This window comes from Rhinopithecus bieti, unplaced genomic scaffold, assembly GCF_001698545.2.
Source record: "Rhinopithecus bieti isolate Rb0 unplaced genomic scaffold, ASM169854v2 scaffold_19600, whole genome shotgun sequence".
NCBI lineage: Eukaryota > Metazoa > Chordata > Mammalia > Primates > Cercopithecidae > Rhinopithecus > Rhinopithecus bieti.
In genome coordinates this window covers 92,380-99,804 of record NW_016809627.1, presented here as the reverse complement: position 1 = coordinate 99,804, position 7,425 = coordinate 92,380, and positions in this window count along the sequence as shown.

Below are 7,425 nucleotides of genomic sequence, written 5' to 3'. Positions count from 1 at the left end.
CCTTTAATTATAAAAGGGAGCAGAAAGGACCATTCAGAGAAGCAGCGGTGAAGCAAGACAGAGCAACAGGAGCCAGGGCAGAGAGTCTAGAAATGTGGTTGGAAACATTGGTAGACTGGGGCATGTAAGAAGTGGACAAATAGATTATGTGGAGTCAGAGTTTGATGCTAGGAGATGAGGAGAATTGGCCATCAGATCAGCAAATGAATGACTAGAACTGCCATGCTGTTATAATCATAAAAGATTGTCAATGAATGAAAGCTAAAGAACCATAACAGTGTGCTTGAGGGGAAAAATATTTAAAAGTATTAATAAGACAGATGTTTGATGAGAATGGCACAGTAGTGACTTGACATATGTCTTTGAAATCAAAATTTGATCCTTATTCCCTAAGTTATCTGTTTCTCAACAAAAGATGATGAAAACAGAAAGGAAATAAAAGCAATCTGATGAAGTGCAAAGTCTACTTGGAAATAAACCACATAAAGATTGATTCTATTTTTTTATGCTAGAAACTTTAGCAATTTTAGATTAAAAGATTCATTGCTGCTACTGATGTGGAATAGGCTCCAGTTCCTAGGGTACCAGGCAAATGCTTTAAGAGAAGAGGAAGTCAAAAGTCAGTTTGTCCGCGTGACTAGTTATTTAGGAATATAGTCTGGAAGTATCTGTGTGTGCTCTGAGATTCAAGAGGAACATGAAAAGTTAGAGGCCTCCCTACTAGAACAAAGGCAAACATAGAGACCACTCCTGTGAGTTAAATGTGTGCCTTCATTGCCGTTGGGGAGCTTCAGCTTTGTTATAGGCATTTCCTTTTTTCAGAAAAAAAAAAAAAAAAATAGGCATTTTAGGATTTTATTAAGTTGAGTTTTCAGGGACAGAGTGAAATAGAAGAGGAAATTTTTCCAATGAACTCTGAGGCAAATGTTTACTGAAGAACAGCCATTAATTAATCTGGGGACAATGAAACCCTTTTCCTGTCCTATCTCCAGTTAATAATGCATGACTAAAAGTTATGTTCTACCTGTAAATCAGGACAAACAACACATACCACAAACTTATTTCTCTCTCAAGTCCAATAGTTTGATATGTGTGTTGTTTTAAAATTCCCACTTGGGGCTGCACATCTAATGTCATCTTTGAAAATATGCTAACAAGCTTGAAAGTATTGGGGTTTTTTAATAGGTTTTTATTACTATGAGAATTTTGAAAAATGAAATCTGATGCTTCTTACTCAGAACATAAGGTGAATGCAGAATAGGAAATAAGAGTGTGGTAACAGAATTTATCCCACAAGGTAGAACGGTCTTAATTCATTATCTAGCATAGAATACTTTTTCTTTCACTTATGACATAATTATGTTTATGTTGCTTGCATATTTTACATGAGAATGTGTTTTCTCAAGAATATTTTATATAATCAAACTGACTCTGGGGAAGATGGGCTGGGATAGCCCATTAATAATGTGTTAGGAGTGCTGACATTGCCTTCCAAAATGTAACAGACCATTAGAAATAGTATTGAGGTGAAGCTCTAAAATTTTAAGGAAGATACTTTTGAACTCTGGGAAGAAGTTGTTAGTAGAAAATTAACTCATCATTTGGATGTATAATAAGTTGGTTCAAATAAATTGGGCTCATTTAAAAATACCACCAATGCTGACAATTGTGAGTTATAAATTCATGAACTTATCATAACCAGAAACTTAGGGACACACTGAATACTATACCTCAAGACAGTCCAGCTAAGCTACTAAATGCCTTTGTAAGTTGGAAAAGTTCCTGAATCCCACTGAGACCTACATAGTAAAAAGGAAAAGTTTAATTAGGTTTGTGTTTTTGAAAATTTGATGAATTAGAGTTTTATAAACTGGAGACTTTGTGGGGAGAATATTGGTGTTGTAGTAGGAGCTAAATTGAATGGCCAACTGTCATAACGGGAATTAATATAACTTTTGGTTATCTCATGCCATCAGTGATTCTAAGAATAAAAAATAGGATTTCTGATTAACCCAATGGTTTTTTCTTACCTTAGAAAACAGTCATCGTAAAGATATAGAAGGTGCAATTTAAAGTGAGGGCAAAGGATAAAACCAATTGATTATCTTAAGCCTAGTTGTCATCAGAGATGAGGTCAGAAAGGAAAGCACTATGAGCAACATTGGAATGGTTTCCCTTGGTGAGGGGTCTTCCATATAACCTCAACAGGGGAAAACTTTACCAGTCATAGAAACCTTCACTGTGGCACCCGTGGTTTAAAATGTTTCAGAAACATCTGGGCAACATTCTGGGAGGAATTTTGTGGAGGAAAGTAACAATGGAAGCAGGGATTCAATCAGACAGAAGTAAACAGAGATGCAAATTCCAGTTGTGCTTATTTAAACAGGCATTTCCAATCACAATGGTAATGGTATCATCATCTATGGCAATCAGCTGAGACTGAGAGAGGACTAGAAAGTTAACTTTATGGCCTGCAGTGATATGGAGTGATGTCTTTCAGATGACATTAGTGGCAACAGCAGAAAGACTGGCAATTGCACTGGTGCTCTGGTAAGCAGTTCCTGTTTGTTGATACTGTCAGATTTGGTAGAGGTTGTGAGTTATAGGATGCCTGGTCTACTTCAGTTATAAATGGTGCAGGATGCCTGGTTTGCTCCAGTTATAAGCAGTGCAGGCCTTATTAGCAGTTTCAATAATGAAGATGGTGGAACTGTTGGGAAGCAGCATTCAAGGATTAGTGTTGGTGTGGATCATTTGGAGCCTCCTAGAGCATTGGTGAGGGGAGTTCTGGTGATAATCATGGAGAAAATGGTTCTGTTGGTGGGGGGAGACATGCTATTAGGAGAATGAAACAGCTTTTGTTGTTGCTATAAAATTGATAAACCTACATTGAAATCTGCATAGGCAGAGTCATGCATGATTTATCTAAAAGGCTAATGATGTATCAAGACTTCATGAAACACTGCCTTTTGGTGTTAGTAGATATGGCAGAACCTGAAGCTGAGTTTCACATTGAAAATGTGTCATTATTTGTTATTATGTAATTTTTTGTTTCAATTGTTCAACTCCTAAAATACAATCAGTGAAGAAACCAAAAAGCCAGTATGTAGTTTCTTAGCCTTAATTTTCTTATATAAACTATCAATCAAGATGGAGATGGCTTTTGCATCAAAGGACTGTAATCAAACAGCTAGAATTCTGATTCCAGCTATGATAAATTAACTAAAATTAAACTAGCATTCATACCATTAAACAACCAAAACCTGAAAACATTATATGGGGAAATTGATCTCTGAGAGAAGAGAAATTTGTGGGACAATCCCATGATGCCTTGCTCCATCTGGGGACAATTTCCCATGTGGAATGAACATCAGAGACCAGCTGGGCTGAAAGGCCAAAGATCAGAGTTAGGGAGATTGAAGTGATGAGAGTTTGCAAGGAAGGAAGCATACTATGAAAGAAAATTCAATGGGGCCAGGGAGGAAGATTTAAATTAAGTTACTTTCAACTTCTTTGGTGAGTGTTGAGCTATGAATGCAAAGATTCATTCATTCTCATTCTTGTACCAGCCACTCTTAGTTAAAACACAGTTAATAGTGACTGGTACAAGTTTGGAAAAGGAAAATGACATTTGAAGTTATGCAGTGCTATGGGACTTTTATTTCCCTGTGGCCAAGTTTTATTTATTTTCTTTTATTTTACAACTGTTATTTTTAGCTTCATGGGGTTGTGCAGGTTTGTTACATGGATAAATTGTGAGTCATTGAGGTTTAGGGTACAAATGGTCCCATCACCAAGATGGTGATCATGGTCTTTGATAGGTAGTTTTTCAACATTCACTTCCCTGCCACCCTTCCCCTGCTAGTAATCCCCAGTGTCTATTATTTCCATTTTTATGTCCGTGTGCACTCAATGTTTAGCTCCTACTTATATGTGAGAACATGCAGTATTTGGTTTTCTGTTCCTGCATTAGTTAACTTAGGATAACGGCCTCCAGCTTCATCCATGTTGCTGCAAAGACCATGATTTCATTCTTTTTATGGCTCTGTAGTATTCCATGATGTATATGTACCACATTTTATTTACTCATTCTACTGTTGCTGGGCAATTTAGGTTGATTTCAAGTTTTTGTTATCATGGATACTGCTGCAGTGAACATACAAGCGCATGAGCACTTTTAGTAGAACAATTTATTTTCCTTTGAATATATATACCCAGCTGGGTTGCATGGTAACTCTGTTTTAAATTCTTTAGGAAGTTTCCAAACTGCTTTCCACAGTGGCTGAACTAATTTACATTCCCACCAGCACTGTATAAGTGTTCACTTTTCTCTGCAGCCTCACCAACATCTATTTGTTTGTTGGTTTTAATTTTTTAGTAATAGTCATTCTGATTGGTGTGAGATGTTATCTCCTTGTGGTTTTGATTTGCATTTCTCTAATGATTAGTGAGTGATGTTGAGCATTTTTTCATATATTTGCTGGCTGCATGCATGTCTTCTTTTGAAAAGTGTCTGTTTATGCCCTTTGCCTTTTTTTTTAGTGGGGTTATTTGTTTTTGTTTGTTGAATTGTTTAAGTTCCTTATAGCCTCTGGATATTAGACCTTTTCAGATGCGTAGTTTCTTAATATTTTCTCCATCCTGTAGGTTATCTGTTTACTCTGTTGATAAATTTCTTTGCTGTGCAGAAGCTCCTTAGTTTAGTTAGGTCCTTTATTTTTGTTTTTGTTGCAATTGCTTTTAAGGACTTAGCTAAAATAGTTGCCATGGCCGATGTCCAAAATGATATTTCTTAGATTTTCTTCTAGGATTTTTATTGTTTAAGATCTTATATTTAGGTCTTTAGTTCACCTTGAGTTTTTTTTTTGTTTTGTTTTGTTTTTTTTTTTTTTGTTTTTTAACATATAGTGAAAGGTGGGGATCCAGTTTCATTCTTCTGCCTATGCCTAGCCAATTATCCTAAGTGCTAGGGTGCTTCTGAGAACAAGTCCTGCTGGAATGGTAAGATATTTCATAACCTACTGGCATCCAGTTGAGATGCCAGAAAGGCTGCACAATGGAAGTTTGGATTACCTTATAGTAGATAAATGATATAATTTTTTAACTATTTCTCTAAATTTATTTTGAAGTTATAGAACAAATAACAAGAGTAACTGTTGATGTGTATTTATTATAACCAACATAGAGGTTTAGGAATTATAATAAGTGTAACAGATAACTTGGAATAAAGTTACTGTATCAAAAAATTCACAGCAAAAATTAGAAGATTCTACATTAGATTTAGATATGGTTTAGCTGTGTCCCCATCCAAATTTCATGTTGAACTCCCACATATTGTGAGAGGGACCCAGTGGAAGGTAATTGAATCATCGGGTAGGTCTTTCTCATGCTGTTCTTGTGATAGTTAATAAGTCTCATGAGATCTGATAGTTTTAAAAATGGGAATTTCTATGCACAAGCTCTCTTTTTGCTTGCTGCCATCCATGTAAGATGTGACTTGCTCCTTCTTGCCTTCTGCCATGATTCTGAGGCCTTCTAAGCCATGCGAAACTGTGGGTCCAATTAAACCTCTTATGTTTGTAAATTGTCCAGTCTCAGGTATGTCTTTCTCAATAATGTGAAAATGGACTAATATAGTAAATTGGTACCACTATGGGGCACTGCTGAAAATGTGAAAGCAACTTTGGAACTGGGTAATGGGCAGAGGTTGGAACAGTTTGGAGGACTCAGAATAAGGCAGAAAAATGTGGGAATGTTTGGAACTTCCTAAGGACTTGTTGAATGGCTTTGTCCAAAATGCTGATAGTAATATGGACAATAAAGTCCAGGCTGAGGTAGTCTCAGATGGAGATGAGAATCCTGTTGGGAACTGGAGCAAAGATGACTCTTGCTATGTTTTAGCAAAGAGACTAGTGGCATTTTGTCCCTGCCCTAGAGATTTGTGGAACTTTGAACTTGAGAGAGATGATTTAGGATACCTGTCAGAAAAAAAATTTCTAAGCAGCAAAACATTCAAGAGGTGTCTTGGGTGCTATTAATGCCATTCAGTTTTATAAGGGAAACAGAACATAAAAGTTTGGAAAATTTGCAGCCTGACAATGTGATAGAAAAGAAAATCCCATTTTCTGAGGAGAAATTCAAGCCTGCTGCAGAAATTTCCATAAGCAACAAGGAACTGAATGTTAATTTCCAAGATAATGGGGAAAATAACTCCAAGGTACATCAGAGGTCTTCACAGTAGCCCCTCCTGTCACAGGCCCCGAGGCCTAGGAGGAAAAAGTGTTTTTTGGGTCAGGCCCAGGGTCCCCATGTTGTGTGCAGCCTAGAGACTTGATGCCCCGCATCCTAGCTCCTCTAGCTGTGGCTGAAAGGGGTCAACATACAGCTCAGGTTGTTGCTTCAGAAGGTCTAAGCCTCAAGCTTTGGCAGTTTCCATGTGCTGTTGAGTCAACCAGTGCATAGAAGTCAAGAATTGCAGTTTGGAAATCTCTGCCTAGATTTCAGAGGATGTATGCAAATGCCTGACTCTCCAGGTAGAAGCTTGCTGCAGGGGTAAGGCTCTTATGCAGAATCTCTGCTAGGGCAGTGCAGAAGAGAAATGTGGGGTTGGAGCCCCCACACAGAGTCCCTACTAGGGAACGGCCTAGTGGAGCTGTGAGAAGAGGGCTACCATCCTCTAGACCCCAGAATGGTAGATCCACTAACAGCTTGTACTGTGTGCCTGAAAAAGCCACAGGCATTCAACACCATCCCGGGAAAGCAGCCAGGAGGGAGGCTGTAGCCTTCAAAGTCACAGGGGTGGAGCTGCCCATGACCATGAGAACCCACCTCTTGCATCAGAGTAACATGGATGTGAGACATGGAGTCAAAGGAGATTCTTTTGGAGCTTTAAGATTTGATTGCCCCACAGGATTTTGGGCTTGCATGGGGCCTGTAGCCCTTTTGTTTTGGCCAATTTCTCTCATTTGGAATGGCTGTATTTACCCAAGGCCTGTAACCCCATTATATCTAGGAAGTAACTAGCCTGCTCATAGGCAGAAGGGACTTGCCTTGCCTTGGATGAAACTTTGAATGGTGGACTTTTGAGTTAACACAAAAATGAGTTAAGATTTTGGGGGACGCTGAGCAGATGCGAACGACTCTGTCTGACAGCTTTGAAGAGAGCAGTGGATCTCCCAACACGGAGGTTGAGATCTGAGAAGGGACACACTGCCTGCTCAAGTGGGTCACTGACCCCTGAGTAGCCTCACTGGGAGACATCCCCCACTAGGGGCAGTCTGACACCCCACACCTCACAGGGTGGAGTACACCCCTGAGAGGACGCTTCCATAGGAAAAATCAGACAGGTACACTCGCTGTACAGCAATATTCTATATTCTGCAACCTCTGCTGCTGATACCCAGGCAAACAGGGTCTGGAGTGGAC